The following is a 12,384-nucleotide window of genomic DNA, read 5'->3' as shown; positions in this document are numbered from 1 at the left end:
AAACATTAGATCACAAGAGAAATATGTGAGCACAAGGAATAACATAGCATAAAAGAACCCCAGCCCTCCAAGCAAGACAGAGTTTGCACCTTAACAGTCTTGTTCACTACAACATCATCCACTTCCTCTCCATCAATAACTTCATCCTCCTTAGGATTGTACTCTGGGTCATCATTGATAACTCCACTACCTTCTTGAACCTCATAACTTCTACCTTCTTGTACACCATTTGTTTTCCTAATCATCGACGCTATTGCACCGATGCCAAGGGACTAGAACATCCAATTGTTCCTCAAGATATTTCTAGCCCTAACCTTCTCGTACTCGGTGAGAGTCTCTTCTTTGCATGATAAAGGAAACGTAACTATTAGGTGAATGTTTGGAATGCATGGACAGACAGCCGAACATATCTTATGAAATTTTATTATCATTTAATCCAAGTTATTCAGGTAAGGAAGACTAACAGCACACAGGCACAATTAAGCCAGCTTATTTAGATTGCAGCAATACATTTCACTTAGCATATTAAGACACAGATTTTATGAAACTGACAATATAACCACAAGGAGCAAGTTGCATACCAACGGTTGGCCTCATGTTTGACCTTGTTATCCTTCCCATGGATGATCTTGAGGTGGTGCTTGCAAAATAGAATAAACAACAATCAGATACAACAGGGATAAAGTAAAATGATGCACTTGTATCAATAAAGGAAAGCATTTGAACCATCATGCACACACATGTAATACATGTGAAACAAACTTGATGGATCAACAATACAGTGATCTAGTGTTATTAATTAAGCAAACATGTAAGTGCACTAAACAAGCATGCATGTACACTGGAAAGATATGAAGCATCTCTTCATATCTTCACTACATCAAGCAGGAGGTAGTAATGTACGTCAAGAAATCTTCCTAGTGCCTCATATAAAGTACACAACAAGCAAGCAAAGTGCTAGTAGTACTGCTAATGCAAACCCTAACCCTATGTATGCTAGCAAGCAACTGAATTGAAGCAAACTATATATGTGAAGCAATGCATTAGCAGTAATATATGTGAAGCAAACTACATCAAGCTAAGTGAATTAAGGTTGTGGTACCAAAGACAAGAACAGAACTCACATGTATTACAATTATATATAGTTGGATACAAATACAGTGCACACGAATTATATTTCAGTAATGTGGATTAGCAAAAACAACTATTAACAACAATTACTTTTATGTTTTAACTTGCAATTTTATCCATGTACCTGCAATCATCTATAAGCAAATGAATTACTCAATTGTTTTCCCTAATGGAGGCAAGCTTATGCATTCAGAGCAACTGATTGCCCAACAGTTGATGAATAAAGAAGCAAGCAGTGTTAACAATAATAGTAGGCCTTGAAATAATGCTTATGCAGAAAATTTAGAAGAGTATATCATGAGGACCTTCAAAACAACTAGATGTTGCCACTGGTAAAGCATGAAACAACTATACTTGCAGAAGTACAAAAGTAGATGAAAAAACATGGTTACAGACTAAACATGACTCAACTATTGATTATGTTGCCTCTACACACCAAACATGGCTACAAACTAGAAGAACACAAATTCATACATTTCGACAATTAGAATCAACCTTGTATATTAAAACACCCAAAATTATCTAGCACCAATATAGTATATATTAAAACTAGTCATACTGCCTTAACACACCAGGAATTCCAATACCACAATAAGTACTAAGCATTCTCTTATTCACTGGAAAGAAGAACACAAGCTTCATGCACATATCATAAAAGAAGAACACTGCTACAAACCCCATGGGCACAACATAAAAGAAGTCTTCTACTTGAACAATCAGGATGGGCTGCTGGTACAGCAGTGATATATCAATCACCATGCAAACCCCTACAACATCTGCTGCAATGCCATGCAACAAGAACCCTAAACCCATCATGTTCTAGCCATGAACCAGAGGGAGATCATCCCCATGAACCCCATGAAACCTAACCCTAACCCCATGAACCCTAACCCTAACCCATGAAGCAGACGGAGATCATCCCCAATTCCCCATGCAACAATAAACATGACCCCATGAACAAGGACCAGGAGATCCTAACCCTAGAAGATCCTAACCCTCAGAGGGGAGATGGATCCAGAAGAGGAAGGGAGATGGATCCACCGAATATCGAGGGGAGATGGAGAAGAACCTAGGGGCGGATGATGTTGATGATGCAGCGGTGGTCGTCGTCGATGTAGCCGCCGCCGTCGTCGTCGATGTAGTCGATGTAGCCACCGTCGTCGTCAATGATGCGGGCGATGTAGCCATCGAGGGGAGGGGATTCGTCATCGGGGAGGGCGGCACGACGCGTCATGGCGGTACGGAGCAAGGGAGGGAGTGCGGGTGGGGCGGCACGGAGCAGGGAAGGGAGTGGGGTGGCGGGGCGGCACGAAGCAGGGGAGGGAGAAGCTAGGGTTCGTTGGGGAGGGCAATGGAATGGGGAAATTTTGGGGGAGTGGGAGGGGAGGGGAGTGGGATCCCGCGTGTTTAGTGGGAGAGGGGTGGTGGGTCCCGCATGGTAGTGGGAGAGAAGTGGTGGGAAATTTTGGTGTGGTGGGAGGGAAAATTTGGTGCTAGGAGGGAAATTTTGGTGGGGTGGGAGGGAAATTTTCACCAGTTTTTAGAGGTTTTGAGGCAGAAAAAAATAGGTTTTTTGTAAACTTTGTAGAAATCATGGTTAAAATCATACCGGGTAGCTCAAGAAAACGCAGGTATTGCAAGTTTAGTATTTTTGCTAGTTGGTAGGCCACATTTGATGATGTGACGCGGAGGTCTTCCATTTTTTGATCTTTTTTGAATTTTTTACGGTTTTTTTCAAAAACCGGCCGATTTCGTCGCGGCGGCCGTCCGTGGCTAGGGTTTGAGCCGTGCAAATCTGTTGTCGATTCTGTGATGAAATGCCTACCTGGGAAGCTAAAAAGTATTTTTAGTGAAAATAAGGGCCAAGCTATGGAGGACCCGCAGTTCAAATTCCGACCGGTTCCAGCTGAATCGGCCGAAGGTGGTCTGAATTGCCGGGAGTAGCTACGAGGGTCGGAAATGCATGCTTTTTGGCGACCGTACATAAAATAGGGTCTACTTTGAGATAGACATGGAATGGCGCCGTTTGGGGTGACCCTCCTTGTAGCCGCTTCATGAAAAACGCATGTCTTCGACATTCAAAAAATGAAAAACGGTTTTTCTTGTTAAAGAAGTTGGAACCTCGGTTTGGCAACATTGTTTGCCATCACAAGACGGAGGCATGCGCCAAATTTGGGCAGATTATCAGAAACTATTCATCGGATGCGGCCATATCATTGCTAGTTTGGCTTGAAAGCCATGAATCTTCGTTCATGGTAGGTCGTTTTTGAGAACACTTTTTCAAGAAAACGCCGGTATTGCAAGTTTAGTATTTTTGCTAGTTGGTAGGCCACATTTGATGATGTTACGCGGAGGTCTCCCATTTTTTTGATTTTTTTTGAATTTTTTATGGTGTTTTCAAAAACCGGCGGATTTCGTCGCGGCGGCCGTCCGTGGCTAGGATTTGAGCCGTGCAAATCTGTTATCGATTCTGTGATGAAATGCCTACCTGTGAAGCTAAAAAGCATTTTTAGTGAAAATAACGGGCAAGCTATGGAGGACCCGCAGTTCAAATTCCGGTCGGTTCGAGCTGAATCGGCCGAAGGTGGTATGAATTGCCGGGAGTAGCTATGAGGGTCGGAAATGCATGCTTTTTGGCGACCGTCCATAAAATAGGTTCTACTTTGATATAGACATGGAATGGCGCCGTTTGGGGTGACCCTCCTTGTAGCCGCTTCAGGAAAAACGCATGTCTTCAGCATTCAAAAAATGAAAAACGGTTTTTCTTGTTAAACAAGTTGGAACCTCGCTTTGGCAACATTGTTTGCCATCACAAGGCGGAGGCATGCACCCAATTTGGGCATATTATCAGAAACTATTCATCGGATGCGGCCATATCATTGCTAGTTTGGCTTGAAAGCCATGAATCTTCGTACATGGTAAGTCGTTTTTGAGAACACTTTTTCAAGAAAATGCAGGTATTGCAAGTTTAGTATTTTGCTAGTTGGTAGGCCACATTTGATGATGTGACGCGGAGGTCTTCCATTTTTTTTATCTTTTTTGAATTTTTTACGGTGTTTTCAAGAACCGGCGGATTTCGTCGCGGCGGCCGTTCGTGGCTAGGGTTTGAGCCGTGCAAATCTGTTGTCGATTCTGTGATGAATTGCCTACCTGTGAAGCTAAAAAGCATTTTTAGTGAAAAATAACGGGCAAGCTATGGAGGACCTGCAGTTCAAATTCCGGTCGGTTCGAGCTGAATCGGCCGAAGGTGGTATGAATTGCCGGGAGTAGCTACGAGGGTCGGAAATGCATGCTTTTTGGCGACCGTCCATAAAATAGGGTCTACTTTGAGATAGACATGGAATCGCACCGTTTGGGGTGACCCTCCTTGTAGCCTCTTCACGAAAAACGCATGTCTTCAGCATTCAAAAAATGAAAAACCGTTTTTCTTGTTAAACAAGTTGGAACCTCGCTTTGGCAACATTGTTTGCCATCACAAGACGGAGGCATGCACCCAATTTGGGCATATTATAAGAAACTATTCATCAGATGCGGCCATATCATTGCTAGTTTGGCTTGAAAGCCATGAATCTTCGTTCATGATAGGTCGTCTTTGAGAACACTTTTTCAAGAAAACGCAGGTATTGCAAGTTTAGTATTTTTGCTAGTTGGTAGGCCACATTTGATGATGTGACGCGGAGGTCTTCCATTTTTTTGACCTTTTTTGAATTTTTTACGGTGTTTTCAAGAACCGGCGGATTTTATCGCGACGGCCGTCCGTGGCTAGGGTTTGAGCCGTGCGAATCTGTTGTCGATTCTGTGATGAAATGCCTACCTGTGAAGCTAAAAAGCATTTTTAGTGAAAATAACGGGCAAGCTATGGAGGACCCGCAGTTCAAATTCCGGCCGGTTCCAGCTGAATCGGCCGAAGGTGGTCTGAATTGCCGGGAGTAGCTACGAGGGTCGGAAATGCATGCTTTTTGGCGACCGTACGTAAAATAGGGTCTACCTTGAGATAGACATGGAATGGCGCCGTTTGGGGTGACCCTCCTTGTAGCCACTTCACGAAAAACGCATGTCTTCGGCATTCAAAAAATGAAAAACGGTTTTTCTTGTTAGAGAAGTTGGAACCTCGGTTTGGCAACATTGTTTGCCATCACAAGACGGAGGCATGCGCCAAATTTGGGCAGATTATCAGAAACTATTCATCGGATGCGGCCATATCATTGCTAGTTTGGCTTGAAAGCCATGAATCTTCGTTCATGGTAGATCGTTTTTGAGAACACTTTTTCAAGAAAATGCCGGTATTGCAAGTTTAGTATTTTTGCTAGTTGGTAGGCCACATTCGATGATATTACGCGGCGGTCTCCCATTTTTTGATTTTTTTGAATTTTTTACGGTGTTTTCAAAAACCGACGGATTTCGTCGCGGCAGCCGTCCGTGGCTACGGTTTGAGCCATGCAAATCTGTTATCGATTCTGTGATGAAATGCCTACCTGTGGAGCTAAAAAGCATTTTTAGTGAAAATAACGGGCAAGCTATGGAGGACCCGCAGTTCAAATTCCGGTCGGTTCGAGCTGAATCGGCCGAAGGTGGTATGAATTGGCGGGAGTAGCTACAAGGGTCGGAAATGCATGCTTTTTGGCGACTGTCCGTAAAATAGGTTCTACTTTGAGATAGACATGGAATGGCGCCGTTTGGGGTGACCCTCCTTGTAGTCACTTCACGAATAACGCATGTCTTCAGCATTCAAAAAATGAAAAACGGTTTTTTTGTTAAACAAGTTGGAACCTCGCTTTGGCAACATTGTTTGCCATCACAAGGCGGAGGCATGCACCCAATTTGGGCATATTATCAGAAACTATTCATTGGATGCGGCCATATCATTGCTAGTTTGTCTTGAAAGCCCTGAATCTTCGTTCATGGTAGGTCGTTTTTGAGAACACTTTTTCAAGAAAACGCAGGTATTGCAAGTTTAGTATTTTTGCTAGTTGGTAGGCCACATTTGATGATGTGACGCGGAGGTCTTCCATTTTTTTGATCTTTTTTGAATTTTTTACGGTGTTTTCAAGAACTGGCGGATTTCGTCGCGGCGGCCGTCCGTGGCTAGGGTTTGAGCTGTGCAAATCTGTTGTCGATTCTGTGATGAAATGCCTACCTGTGAAGCTAAAAAGCATTTTTAGTGAAAATAACGGGCAAGCTATGGAGGACCCGCAGTTCAAATTCCGGCCGGTTCCAGCTGAATCGGCCGAAGGTGGTCTGAATTACCGGGAGTAGCTACGAGGGTCGGAAGTGCATGCTTTTTGGCGACCGTACGTAAAATAGGGTCTACTTTGAGATAGACATGGAATGACGCCGTTTGGGGTGACCCTCCTTGTAGCTGCTTCACGAAAAACACATGTCTTCGGCATTCAAAAAATGAAAAACGGTTTTTCTTGTTAAAGAAGTTGGAACCTCGGTTTGGCAACATTGTTTGCCATCACAAGATAGAGGCATGCGCCAAATTTGGGCAAATTATCAGAAACTATTCATCGGATGCGGCCATATCATTGCTAGTTTGGCTTGAAAGCCACGAATCTTCGTTCATGGTAGGTCGTTTTTGAGAACACTTTTTCAAGAAAACGCCGGTATTGCAATTTTAGTATTTTTTTCTAGTTGGTAGGCCACATTTGATGATGTTACGTGGCGGTCTCCCATTTTTTTGATCTTTTTTGAATTTTTTACGGTGTTTTCAAAAACCGGCGGATTTCGTCGCGGCGGTCGTCCGTGGCTAGGGTTTGAGCCGTGCAAATTTGTTATCGATTCTGTGATGAAGTGCCTACCTGTGAAGCTAAAAAGCATTTTTAGTGAAAATAACGGGCAAGCTATGGAGGACCCGCAGTTCAAATTCCAGCCGGTTCCAGCTGAATCGGCCGAAGGTGGTCTGAATTGCCGGGAGTAGCTACGAGGGTCGGAATTGCATGCTTTTTGGCGACCGTCCGTAAAATAGGGTCTACTTTGAGATAGACATGGAATGGCGCCGTTTGGGGTGACCCTCCTTGTAGCCGCTTCACGAAAAACGCATGTCTTCAGCATTCAAAAAATGAAAACAGCTTTTCTTGTTAAACAAGTTGCAACCTCGCTTTGGCAACATTGTTTGCCATCAGAAGACGGAGGCACGCACCCAACTTGGGCATATTATCACAAACTATTCATCGGATGCAGCATATCATTGCTAGTTTGGCTTGAAAGCCATGAATCTTTGTCCATGGTAGGTCGTTTTCAGAACACTTTTTTAAGAAAACGCCGGTATTGCAAGTTTAGTATTTTTGTTAGTTGGTAGGCCACATTTGATGATGTGACGCGGAGGTCTCCCATTTTTTGAATTTTTTTAAATTTTTTACGGTGTTTTCAAAAACCGGTCGATTTGGTCGCGGCGACCGTCCGTGGCTAGGGTTTGAGCCGTGCAAATCTGTTGTCAATTCTGTGATGAAATGCCTACCTTGTAGTCGCTTCACGAAAAAATGCATGTCTTTAGCATTCAAAAGATGAAAAACGATTTTTGAATTTTTAGGGTGTTTTCAAAAATCGGCGGATTTCGTCACGGCAGTCGTCCGTGGCTAGGGTTTGAGTCATGTTTTTAGCATTCAAAAAATGAAACTTATATTGTTTCATACATGAGCATGCACAAAAACCCATAATTTTATCTTTCATCCATGAGCATGCATAAAAAATTTCAATTCCCATCAATTACCAAACTAAATATTCATTGTTAAGAAATTAACATGTTTAGATGACACTGTCATACAGCATCCATGAGCATGCACAAAATTAAACCTGACATACTTAACATTGACATGTTCAGATTACACTAACAAGCTTAAACCCAACATGCTTAACATTGCCACTTCATTTTCTTAACATCTTCACTCCTCCTTCTTCTCCTTCATCAACCTGATGTGCTCAGAGTGGCGAATCCCAACGCGGATGTACTCCTCTACCACAATTGGCATGGTCCTGTCACCCGCTGTGGAATCGCCAGCGCCACTACCATCGCGAGGTCATCGTTAAGAACCACCATCGCAAGGTCAGCGTCAGGCACCACAATCGCGAGGTCGTTGTCAGCCACCACCATAGCAGGGTCGTCGTCAGCAACCACCATAGCAGGGTCGTTGTCAGCCACCACCATAGCAAGGTCGTCGTCAGCCACCACCATAGCAAGGTCGTCATCCCCGCTCTGCTCCTCTTCTTGCCCACTCTGCTCCTTGTCGTCATCCCCGCTCTGCTCCTCGTCATCCCCGCTGCTGCTCCCACTGCCTGGCCAAATGCAACAAAGTGTGAACATGGTGTTGTCATCGTGCTGGTAGAGGAAGCCAAGAGGATAGGAAGAAGAGAGGCTGAGAGCTTACTGGCATCGTCGTCGTGCTGGTAGTACATGCGGCACATGGTTTTGTCGAACATCTTCATGGTGAACATGGCGTCGCCGTCGTAGCGGAAGACAAGGAAGTACCCGAGCTGTAGCTCATGGGCGCGGACGAAATGCTCCCAGCCGGGCCCTAGGTACATGTGGCCTTCACCATCGAACACCACCAACACGTCCCACAGTCGGTGAAGCCCGCTGCCGGCCTCCCGCAGCTTCACTTTGTGGGGCTCACGGCCGGCAAGCATCTTCGCAAACTTGTCAGGCAACCTCTACAGCGAGGTTCAAGCAGTGGTTAATTGTGGCAATCAAGCACTAGGCAGCAGAGTGATGATAAAGAAATGAGTGATGATAAATATACCTACCTACTGCAAGATTTCTCAATTACGATCCCGAAGAACTCGAAACCTTCCAAGCTAGCCATCTCACTTATCTGAAAAGCAGCGTTGTAAATTAAACAACAGGACTGGACAGAAATAGGAAACAAGCACTTCAAAACAGTAGGATAATTACTATATGTGGCAAAAACATCAACAGCAACAACAACAACAATAAAATCTACTATAAATGGATCAGAACACAACTAGAACCGTATCTACTATAAATGGACATTGTTGCATATCTATAAATGAACATATCTCAACACTGACATAAATGACAGAAAATATCTCTATCTAAACCTAACCAAAAATGTAGCCCCAACATATACCCTGCTCAAATAAGCAGCTAATGCTTTCAAACAGCCAACAAGGAAACAGCTAATGCTCTCCTTATGCCGACACCAACACAGGAGCAGCTTTATAAAATCATAGGCAACATGATCCCAATTTAGTAGTACACGTAACAATCGGATCGTAAATCAAAAAAGGGCACGGGCATGGCAAACATCACTTGATAAACAAAAGAGTTGCTAAAAGGAATGGCTGCTATTAGAATCAACCATGATGGTATGAACAGAGCAGTGGCCCACTTACCAAGACAGACACCAACAAATCTTACACAACCTAATCCAATACAAAATGTGCCAGCAGACAACCAACAACGTATATCAAAATGTAACCCCACTGATCAACATAATGTAGCCCCACTCATCAAATCTGTCACTGAGCATCATCAAATCTGTCATTGAGCATTCCTGATACTTTAATTAAACACAACCTAGTGCATCTAATCCAACCCTAATCTAATCTAATGCAGTCCCAATCAAACCCAAACCAAATCAAACCCTAATCTAATACAATCCCTATCTAATCTAATCCAATCTAGGCGACGGCAAGAACTAATCTAACTAGTAGCAGCAAACTAATCCAACCAGGAAGGACAGAGAGAGGAAGGATTCATACCTCGGGAGAGAGAGGAAGGAGTCGGCGGCGGTGGGAGAGGAAGGAGTCGACAGCGGTAGGAGAGGAAGGAGCCGGCAGCGGTGGACTGCCTCCTCTTGATCTCGTGGTTCTTTAGGAAGAGGAATCCTAATCAGCGCCATGGAACCCTAATATAATCAATAGGAAGAGGAACAGGAAGGAGTCAGCGGATTCATACCTTAGGAGGCCGTCGCCGTCGCCGTCAATGGAGGAGTGGGTCGCCAAGGAGGTTGTCGCCGTCGATGGAGGAGAAGGGGATGCTGGCAGCGGAGAGGAGGAGTGGGTCGAGTGGATAATGGAGAGGAGGAGTGGGTCAAGTGGAGAGGAGGAGTGGTTCCACTTGTCAGCGAGTTATGTATTTGATATACTGAAAAGGGTTAGCATCTATCTATTATATACTTAAAACAAGAGGCAAACAAGCCATCACATTTATCCACACAGATTAAATTATCTCAACCATTAACTTCTAAATATAGACGGCCGGGATTTAAAGCCATCACATTTATCCACACAGATTAAATTATCTCAACTATTAACTTCTAAATATAGACGGCCGGGATTTAATTATGTAACGTTACATACAAATATTGTGTATAGGCATATATTTTGTTGAACATGTGTGAAGGCTGTCACGTAGATATATTAGAAAGGGAAAGTGCAATCAGAATCACGTACATGAGAAGGACATGTATAACACCACGGGGTAATAAAAATATATATAAGTTTTTTTTTGAAGGGAAAAAATATATAAGTTTGTATTGGAATCTATACTTATAATAATTACAGACTCCCTAGAAATTATCACGTTAATCAGAAAATAGAAGTCGTTAATCTGGTGGGGCCGAGTTATTACGGTTTAGATCAGCCGATACAATATCAATATTTAGTCAAAAATTTAAAAGACATTTTCTGGTGGGACCGTGTTACTACGTGTAGATCAACCAATATAACCCGCTGTTTGTTCAACTCTGTGAAGATATTTTTATTTATTTAATGGCTGACGTAACTTTCTCAAATTTGTGACAAAAGAAATGGATCCTAACCGCCATTCCATTCCATCTATTATTCCACCAATCACTCCTCCCTATTTTCTCTCTCTCCTCCCAATGGAATTATTCCATTGTCCCGTCCTCTCTCCAATCTCTCTCTCCCGCATGGACTCTATTCCTGATCTCCCCCCGCATGGAAACTGTTCGGCCTTCCCTTCCTCTCTCTATCTCTTTCCCCCGTGGAATCCAATGCCATGATCATTCTCAAACTGATGTAAACAAGGGCGCGGATCTGGCGTGGTGAATTGACTAATTGCATCAAATTTGTTTTCCTCATCTAGATCAAGTTCGTTACGCACACTGTTTTGTGCAGATTTTTTTCTTCATCTGTTTACATAGCTTTTCTTCTGGATTTCAATTCAACTATTTATTGTTGTGTCCTTCGGGCGTGTTGTACGTGCTCCAATTCATCCTAATTAGTCCTTTATTTGTTAGATTCAGATTGAATCCCAAAATCTACTCATATACAACAATTGGATAGCTCGAATGCAAATCTCGCTTTCCCTCATGGAGATCAATGCCATGGAATCTGGCAAACTGATGCAAAGAAGTTAAGGCATGGATCTGGCATGGTCAAGGGGCTTATTACCCCAAATTTGTTTTCATCATCTACATGAGCTGGTTCGTTTCTCACACTATTGTCTAGAGATTTTATTCTTTGTCTTTTTACTATAACTTTTCTTTTGGATTCTGATACGTATTGGAATTTTCTGTCAAGAAACATGAGGCGTGTATCTATAGTGCACACATATATATGGCTGGTGGTGGCGTGATTCTTATGTATAGTGCATCGACGATTGGAAAAACTGCAGATTGGATGCAATAGAGGACGGGACTGTGTTATCTGAGGTGATGCTCCGGAGAAAGCATCATTGCCCGATGAGCCGATTGTGATTACTGGCCGGACGAGGATCCTTTAGCTTATTAGATCGAACCTGTACATCGGATGCAAAAGAATACCAGCCTGCATAGGCTGAGTTGATGAGTCGATGAGGGCATCTTTGCCCGATGAGCCCATAGTGAGTACTGGCTAGCGGCAGCTCCATGCGCTTCTCTGATCAAACATGTACGTGTTGGCTGCATCCTGTGTCTACAGATGCGGGCAAGGTAATTTGAATCAAACAGGTACCTACGCCATACGTGCTAAACAAGTTCTTTTGAGAAAAAAGAGCTGGTGTTTTCACTATTAGCTTGAGTGTTTTAGATTTGGGTAGTGCAAGCACCAAATATAATTACTTTTGCATCAATCACACACACACACACACACACACACACACACACACACACACACACACACACATATATATATATATGGCTTCTGATAGTGTTGTGTTCTTATGATTTGACTTTAGGCGTGGGGTAGGTATGATAACTCGACATATCTCCTTACTTTTGCGAAATTCAGAATCATTATATGGTGAATTTCCATACTAATGTGCTACTAAAGGGGAAAAAATTTGCACCA

At 43.2% G+C, this 12,384-nt stretch overlaps 1 long non-coding RNA gene across 1 annotated transcript; it reads left to right on the top strand.

Moving 5' to 3' along the window:
• Window positions 1–11,023: 11,023 nt before the first annotated feature.
• On the top strand, window positions 11,024–12,057 carry LOC119282541. The gene is made up of 3 exons (XR_005138770.1): window positions 11,024–11,205; window positions 11,355–11,540; window positions 11,638–12,057. It is a non-coding gene; the product is annotated as an uncharacterized LOC119282541 (long non-coding RNA).
• The last annotated feature ends 327 nt before the right edge of the window (window positions 12,058–12,384 follow it).

This window comes from Triticum dicoccoides, chromosome 3B (genome assembly GCF_002162155.2).
Source record: "Triticum dicoccoides isolate Atlit2015 ecotype Zavitan chromosome 3B, WEW_v2.0, whole genome shotgun sequence".
Classification (NCBI taxonomy): Eukaryota; Viridiplantae; Streptophyta; class Magnoliopsida; order Poales; family Poaceae; genus Triticum; species Triticum dicoccoides.
This window is presented reverse-complemented; position numbering and strand designations above follow the sequence as displayed.